Raw genomic sequence first — 9,400 nt, 5'->3', positions numbered from 1 at the left:
AAAATATTGTTCCCACTATACAATAACCGGAAACAGTATGTAAGACCAATCTTCTCATCGTGAAGGGAACGCTCGAATACATTGTGAGGATTCCTTGCCATTTAGTACTTGGTGATCTGTGAATTAATATTGTTTCTAATACTATCGCCAACAATGTTTTCGAGAAGCCGGTTGCAATAATCAAGTCATTTCAGTTTGTCTGTCTCCTTCAGTTGTGTCACAGTTATAATGCGGTATGTTTTCAATTTTAATTCATGAAGAATTTTACGACAAGAAGGATCACACAATTGGATTCACTAACTGTGACTAACGACTTATTGTTCATTTTCCTCAGCTCTGAAATAGTGGCCTTAAGTGAAGCGACCTGACCAGATAACATCTGAACAAGTTTTTTCAGCTTATTGCAGGATCCACACTGCTGAATACCTAAATTCATGGGAGCTTGTTTTGACGCAGCAGTGGCAAAAGATACATCTGAATTAACAAGGTTCTGTGAATTTAAGTTTTTTTCTGTATTCTCTGCATGCAGCCAGAAAAGATAGCTTGTGCTCAGTAGAAAGTCTGAAAATCGCCTTTTCCTCTTTAAAAATTGGGCAGTCTCGAGAGCGGGCTGCGTGTGAACCACTATAGATCACATATTTTTCATCCGCATGGCAGTCTGTGTCATTTTGGCCTTCTTGAGTACATCGAGCACGGACCTCCATCTTCGAGCAAGATTTTAATGCTCTCGGTATTACCGGGAGCTTAAATGTTAATATAAGAGATGGCATTAGTTCTTCCGACCCGCTCTGCCACTTCTTGGTACAATTCACAATTCGAAGTTCATCAGCTATTTCTAATGACGAGTACCAGACGCGTTCACTTTTTCTTTATTACCAGGGGTGTGGCACAAGTTGCTAGATGGTGTAGTGGGACGGTAACACACAATGCATTTAGTTATTCAATCATTCATTTACGTTAATTCTATTCAATGTACTTCAATACTTAAAATATTATGTGAATTATTAATATTCAATGTGTTATTACTAAACTGAAATCAAACTACAACAAACAAGACTACCAGATATATCTAATCAAAAATGTATTCTACAAATGAATAAATACTACATAAACTCAATATGGATTCGTCTACTTATTCAATCTTCACCCCTAATCACACACAAGCGGGTTAAATAACTAATATCAATATTTGATGTCATAAGTTACAAAATTTATTTTTGATTGATTTGTAGTTTTAATCTCGCTTGCTTAATCAAATTGCTTTTATGTACATGTTATTTCTTTTTTCAGTTTCTGTTTCTTCCATATCTCCTTTATTATTTTCCAGTATTTTACATTTTTCTTCTGTCCAGGTAAGAAATATTTCTTCTATGGTTTTTTTTTTCTCCTGGAAACCTGAAATATTTTGCAATTCTTTCTTGTAGTAAATGTTCTTTGATGTCTTCTTGTATTATTTTCATTTCTTCTATGTCTTTTTCAGTTGTTATTAGTTTCTAGATTTTTAAAGTGTATAAATAGCCTATTGGAGTTAATTCTTTGTAGATGACCATAAAAGGCGATTCTTTTTTCTGATTAAATCTGATATTTTCTCCATGTTTATGTATAGTTCATTCCTTATTGTGTCTTCTTTTCTGTCTTTGATGGGCTGAAAGACTTTTTCTGAGTATTCATTTTTTGTTAATTAGAAGTTTGTTGTCAAATGTCAGATGTTAAGTTGGATATAGAGCTTCCAATGAAATGATTGTGCAGTAGTGTCTTAGTCTTTTTTTTTTCATCTCTTCCCCTCGGGACCAGACCTAGACTGGCGAAGCACGACTCAGTCCCAAGGGTGCCTTTGCCTCTAACCTCCCGAGTGACCATGCTGGACCCGGCTATGTCTTTCCAAGCACGGGGTACCATGTGGTAGGCCGGGACTGGGTCTTTCCTAATGCCTTGCCTCTAAGCAGAGGGACCTCCACCTGGGACTCTGGTCTTCCTTTATGCCTTGCCTCTAAGAGGAGGGCCCCCTAGATGACCTTTTACCCGGCACTCTGTTTTTTTTTAATTTTAACCCCCTAACAAAAGTAAATATACCAGAGTAATAGAAAAATCTAATTTTTTTTTAAGAAGTTTATAACCTAGGCTGGCCTCTGTGGTGAGAGTTCTAGTGTCTCGCTCTTTAATCCCGATGTCCTGGGTTCAAATTCAGGTGAGGTATGGTATTTTTCACAGTGTAAAAATTGCTATTTCATCACATCCTCTGATGCAGTATTGGTGTATTACATCAATGAGAATGGTGGTACAAAAATAATAAAAATCTAATGTTAAATTATAAAAATTTTGTTTCTCCCTAATCAATTTCTCCTTAATCAAAGTGTAACTCTCATTAAAAATTTTTGTCAAATGTTATTTTTTCTCTTGGTGTAAATTAATATGCCTCTTTAAATTACAAAGATGAATGAAACCCTTTTGGCAGAAGTTACAAACATAATTTTTCTCTTTATGAATACTTAAATGCAATTTTAAAGCAGAACTTCGATTAAAAGACTTCTGACAAAAGTTGCAAACATAATTTTTCTCTTTTGTATGAATATTAAGATGCGCCTTTAAACTAGAAGGTTGATAAAAAAACCTTTTGCCAGAAGTTACAAACATAATTTTTCTCTTTTGTATGAATGTTAAGGTGTATCTTTAAATAAGAAGGTTGATAAAAAACCTTTTAACAGACGTTTCAAACATAATTTTTCTTTTTCGTATGAATATTATTATGTCTCTTTAAATTGTTTTTACGATTAAATGACTTTTCATAAAAGTTACAAACATAATTTTTCCTCTTTTGTATGAGTATTAAGATATGTCTAAAATCTCTGGGATTAAATAACTTTTGACAAAAGTTACAAGTATATCTTTATTTTTATATGAATATTTAAATGTAATTTTAAAGTAGAACTTTGATTAAAACTTTTCTGACAAAATTTACAAATATAATTTTTTTCTTCATTATGAGAGTTTTTAAATCATTATCATGAATGAGACACTTTTGAAAAAAGTTCTTTATTTTTTCTTTTTACCGTGAAAGTTAATGTGTTTCTTTAAATAAAATTTACATCTGAATCTTTCAACGCAACATTCACAAACCAATTTCTTTCCTTTCTGAGTAGGTAACTTGTTTTTACTACTTATACTTTAGACTAAATTTTCTTCTGTTGTTACATCACCATACGCACACTTACATTCACTGAATTTTTTTTTATAATTCCATCACGCATAGAATTATTTATGGATCTCTTGCAATGCTTGGTACTTCCCTAGTAACCTGTAAAATTAAAAATAATTAATAATTACAATCGCAAATCAAAGGGTCAAACCAAAACTCAATGTCTGATTATGACGGAACAATAATGGCATCATCATGGAGCTCGCTGTTACAAGGCACATGTACCTCGACATGTTTGAAAACTTTGCTATTCCTCAGATTCCTGGAGGATACAAGCTCCCCAGGGCACTGTGGCGCACAGTTTGGGAATCACTGTATTAGAGAATAATAATATATTTATAATAAATAAAATAAAACTACCACTTACTGCTTCTTTTTTTAAATTCTTAAAATTAGCACTTTTGTCACAGGCACTTCTTCATCGATGTATTAAAAAAGACATGTTGAAAAAAGAAGGCTGTGTTCCTCCTTAGCCAGATCATTAAAAATTATGAAACTCAGATTTTTAATAATCAGACTAAGGATTAACATCTTTCCTTTATTAAATTTTATTTCTTTTTAAAAGGTTTATAATACATCTGATGAAATGGCATGCCTGCAAGTGCTAATATGTAAACATAGATATATATATATATTTGCATACATTATCGGTCGTGTATGTTATTAATCTAATCTACTGTTGTCAATTGCAGACTATTCACGCATCAATGCCGTAAGTTTCCTTACTAAAGTCACTGAAAGAACATTTTGCGTCAGGTGACTCTCGGTATGATTACTTTAGCATTGATACATCGCCTCAACAAATAAAAAAAGATTGAAGCGATTAAAGTCTACATTAATTGTTTATAAGAAACAAATGAAATAATGTTAATGTAAATCATCAAAAGATAATTCACAATTAAGAGGGTGCTAATGAAAATTATTTTGAGCATATATTTATGTATATTCTGTTCAGAATGCAGTTCAATTGTGCTTCTTTTTTGTAATTAGTATTATTTAAAAATTCATCAACAGAGGAATGTTGTTTCTGTAAAAGAAAATTATTTAATTGTATTATAAATAAATCGGCGGGAAGATTTTTTAAAACGATTCAGCAATTCCGAATCAAAATAAGGCCCTTACTTGTAAAATGAAGTACTGTGTTGAGTTATATGAAAACAGAACTGTTGTCCGGTTCAATTTAGATGGATATTGTTATTTTTTTTTAAATGTGACAATTTATATTAGCAAAGAATTGCATATTCATAAATATAAACACAAGACTAGAACAAGATATTTAATTTTCTAAATATAGGTCTACACGAGAATGATATGACAGCCCTACAAAGAATGAACCCTAACAGGCTATTTGCACACTTTAAAAATATAAAAACTAATAAAAACTGGAGTAGATAAATCGAAAGATACAGAAGAAATGAAAATAATTCAAGAAGACTACAAAGAACATTTACTAAAAGAAAGAATTGCAAAATATCTGTTTCCACGAAAAACAAAAATCATGGAAGAAATATTTCGCTGGTAATAACAGGACTAGGCTGAATTAAAGCAGACTTTTTTTTAACGATAAGAAATGAATTTTGCAGTATATTATGAATGATGCCAACCCTTATCAGGATTCAAACCTAGAGCCTTCTGGATGTGAAAGTCAAAGATCGCTATCACAGATGGCAGTAACTTTAATGAACTGTAGCAATACCGATGAAATCTTAGCTACTAAATTGTAAAAAAGTTTTTACATTAAAATAGAAACTAATACAGTAGAAATTAATAAACAATTTGTAAAGTACAGTAGTAAGTTAATAAACGTAAACTTTAGAATTATGATATAAATAAGAAATTTCCTGTTGTTTGCTACAATAAAAATTAAAACTTTGCTTCATTAACATGCCAGCAAAATTAACACACCTCATTCTATTAGCGCTTCTGTTTAAACGATTAATTCGTGCTTTAACAGTTTTCCATTCTTTACAATTAAAAATATGTTTTTGTGCTTTTTCATACTTTATCAAGTTTAAGTGACGAAAATACAATTCTCTAATGCAGAACTAGCCAACTACTATCCAATACTTTGTTCATAACCAAATTACGAACGTATACTTCTGCAACTTAATTTTTTTAATCATAACATATGTATAGTTTAGTACTGCCAACCATAATAAATAATCACTCAATTTTGATAAAAATTGGAGTGTGAATTTTGCTTCTATAAGTAGGGGCTTAATAAAATACATTTTTTTTTAATACAGATTTAACAGTTAATTCTACTTTCAAACTATACAACAAAACTGTTTTCTTAAAACTACACGCTTCAACTTACGAGAAATATTATGCTTCCACTGTCATTTTAGTTTTTTTTACAAAATTAGAAAATCTTTCCACCAATTTATTTAAGATGCCTGAAGGATTTTCTTTTGTGTAAATAAATATTATTCTATAGATTCATTTTTAAATAATACTAATTAAAAGATAATTAAAAAGAAATTGATTTATCTGCATCTTGTTCAACATGTACGTAAATTAATTTCCAATTGCGACTTCTGAATTGTGAATCAATTTGTGGTAATTTTTTGTTTAAAATATTTACCTTAACATTTTTCATATATTTAAATAATTAACACGGACTTAAATCAAATCTTTCTTATTATAATCTGGTTATATTAATATAACCAGATATAATATATTATATTATATTAATTATCTTACACTGATTTCTTATAATCTGGTTTTATATTAATTTATTGATCTGTATAATGTACTATTCTGTTCTGATGAGAATAAAGATTAATTTATTTTACTTAGTGGAAATGAAATAAAATATTTTTATATGGTTAGGATAAACTAAATGACAATAATTATTTTCAAACTTGGATAACCGTTGCATTATCCTAACATTGTTACTTGTATGAGCAGAATTCCCATTAAATAATAATGATAATATTTATCATAGCCCATAAAGTGAAATTTCTGGTTGTTATATTAGATGGCAAATCCTCTTAGGATCAAATTGATTTTTTCCTATTCTTTTGCTTTAAAACACCTCAATAAAACTTGTGACCAAGACAAACTACTATATTATGTTTATGAATATACTTATCTGAAATATGTCATCTGTTTTTGAAGGAGGCTTCTTCAAAAAGTCAAAACAAGTTTCTAGTATATGGAAATGGGTTGTTAGATAGTCATTTAAAAATCATAAGTATAAACTTTAAACCATTGTTAGTTAGTTCATAAGAATATTGTTGACAGAAAACAACAAAAATCGAAATCGAGTGGTCCCCGTTAACACAAAAGTACAAATTTTATTATTTGTTATTATCTTCCTTTTTTATAAAAATATTAAATATTAAAAAAAAAATAAGCAAATTGTAACAGTGGAGGATTACAGAAAAAATTGATTAAAAATGTAATGCGATGTATTACAAAATTAATCTCTTATAAAATATTTTCAAAATAACCCAGAAAATCATGTACGTTATATAGTAAGAGATAAAGATCTTATATTAATCTATGAATGGTTGAACAGAAAAACTGAGAATAATTAAATGAACAATTTCAAGTATTATCTACAAGTGATTTCTCGATATGCAAGTGAAAGGCTTGCTTGGCTAATTTTATTGTAAAACAATTGTCAACAATAAGAACTGTTCTGATCAAGGCCAGGAGAACAATTAACGACTTATTTCATTAGTTCTACCCGCTAAAATCATGGACTTAATATTCAACTGTTATTATATACAATGTAATATGTATGTGTGTAGTCTTAGACGACTTAATGTCAGTTTATATGATAATTATTATGTTTTGGTTAACATGAATAAATTATTTATATAATTTATAATTAAAAAGTCAACAGAATAAAATACATAGTACATGTTAATAATAGCTAAACTAGACTTATGACTTGTAGTAATAATAATAATAATAATATACATCTAATATTTATAACAAAATTGCTCACGTTTTCAAAAGGAAATAAAGTTAAGCTTTCAAAACCACAGACAAAAGTATACAAGATCATACAACATAAAAAAGTACAAATAGAAAAAAATAGCAATCAGATAGTAAAAAAATAAAAATTTAGTGACTGTTTAAACATTATATCAGGCAAAAAGGATGTATATTCTCATCAACAAATTCTGAGAACAAAAACAAGACTACATCAGTTTAAAAGGAACATGATTGCGACAGTAACTGTGAATGTGTAATTTTTTTTAGTGACATTCTATTGCCCAGTGTGACAATAGCAGTTGAGTATAAATTGATCAGACCATCAGACTAGTCATAAACATATATCTTATTAAACATACGGTAAATAACATGAACGGTATTTATCATCGGTGAAAAGTTTCCAGACTGTTGCCATGGATGTAACCTACGAACAATTGATCTAAAAACCAAGCATACTAACCGCATGCAGCAGATCAGCTGCTTTTGATTAATTGTTTATGTAGGTAGGTTTTTTAAACATAAAAACATTTTATTTTTTTTTTTACTATTTGACCTGCTTTTTTCTTTCTGGTATTCTCTGCTTTGGCGATGAAAGGCCAACAACATGCGATTAAACTAAAGCCGGTGTTATTTAAATTTTGAATGTTAATATTTCATTTATAATCTTTTCTACAGCTTCATAAGTTTTTTATCATAAATATTTTAAAAGCGGATAGGATTTATTAATTTTTTAAATAAAATATTTCATTCTCACATTTTATAAGCGGAATATGTAAAAAAGAAAATAACAAAACAGTTTTCCTATAGTTAAATATAGAAAGATTTAATTTATAAAATGCTCCTACCTCAAAACAATCTATTTTGGGGTGCAAGACCACTACTTGTGTACTGAACACTACTTTTGAAACTAGCTGTGAAAAGAAATAAATAAATGACAGTGATGTTAATTAGGCTATAGTCAAAAGTTTTTATATCAAATTTTTGTCTTTTTATACCTTTTAAATTGATCACCCATCCAAATCCTTTCGACTAAAAATGTTTTAGTTGTCCTCCAGGTGCTTAAGGATATAGTAGTCTCATAACTCAAAATAAATAATTTTAAAGTAAAAATATTTGTTAAATTTTCTTCTATGTTTCACTGTTGAGAAGTTATATAAGAGGTACTATGCACAGTTTTTGAAGTTAGCTGTTAAAGACATTAAATGGCCGTTATTATGGTTAAGACTGTTGTAACTTTAAGTTTTGTATGTCAAAAAATTTTCTGTTTAGTGTCCTTTTGAAGTCTCATACCAAAAAAATAATCATTTTGAGGTCAAAAAATTAGCTAATTTCTTTTTCAATACTAAATTATTGAAAACTTATTATAGTTTTGAGCAATATTACTAGACAACATGTTTTTGTTTGGTTTTGATTAACAGAATTGTACAGGAGAGATTTACTTTCATCTAGACAAGACAAACTTCAGTAAACACTAAATAGATATAGTGTACTGCTCAATTGAAATCCAGCAAAAAAACATTTTCAAGTAACATTAGTCAAATCTAAATAAAACATAAAAGGTATTATACCTTTAGGATTTAGGTAAGACAGAAATCTACCTCCATATAATTTGATATTCTACAACACTTTGGTCATCTCAAGTGCAACATCATGTAAACTGAAGAGTAATAAATAAGGATGCAATGAAAACGGTCAATTATATTCAATTATCGGCATAATATACATTTAATCTATTTCACCTAAAGACCATAAAAGTAGAATTCCACATAAAATTTTTGAAGCGCTACATAAATATTTTAATTTTGAAATTACTTACATCAATAAAAATTTTCTATATATTACTTTTTTCTATTATTTCTGGAAGTAAATAATAACAGGAAACATTTAATTGTTAATTAAAATAAAATGTCTTTATAAAAGACCTGAAATCATTATAGAGACAGGCCCTTTCACAATAAATCTAAGCAAATTTTGAAACATTTTATTTTATAATCATTCATGACAACTAAGAGATGCTGGCAACCCACCAGGTTGGTCTAGTGGTGAAAGCGTCTTCCCAAATCAGCTGATTTGGAAGTCGAGAGTTCCAGCGTTCAAGTCCAAAGGTGCTCTTCTGGCAATCCTATTAACATTTCTAGTCTGAGCCAGCCTCTTAGCAGTCAAACCTACATTTTTACTTCACACTTTTTTTTATCTCACATTAACCTTCATTATCTCAACCAATGACCATTAAAATATACTTCGATAAGTTAAAAA

General features: G+C 29.3%; 1 protein-coding gene across 2 annotated transcripts in view; it reads right to left on the bottom strand.

The window, feature by feature from the left end:
- Nucleotides 1-2,980: 2,980 nt before the first annotated feature.
- Nucleotides 2,981-9,400, bottom strand: part of LOC142327549 (lysosomal alpha-glucosidase-like) — a 62,552-nt gene continuing 56,132 nt past the window's right edge. For both annotated transcript variants that reach the window (XM_075370703.1, XM_075370700.1), the window contains exon 7: nt 2,981-3,295. The gene's annotated coding sequence lies outside the window, so the exon portion shown is untranslated. The remainder of the gene's footprint in view (nt 3,296-9,400) is intronic.

The sequence above is a fragment of the Lycorma delicatula genome, chromosome 7 (assembly GCF_047948215.1).
Source record: "Lycorma delicatula isolate Av1 chromosome 7, ASM4794821v1, whole genome shotgun sequence".
NCBI classification, from domain to species: domain Eukaryota; kingdom Metazoa; phylum Arthropoda; class Insecta; order Hemiptera; family Fulgoridae; genus Lycorma; species Lycorma delicatula.
This window is presented reverse-complemented; position numbering and strand designations above follow the sequence as displayed.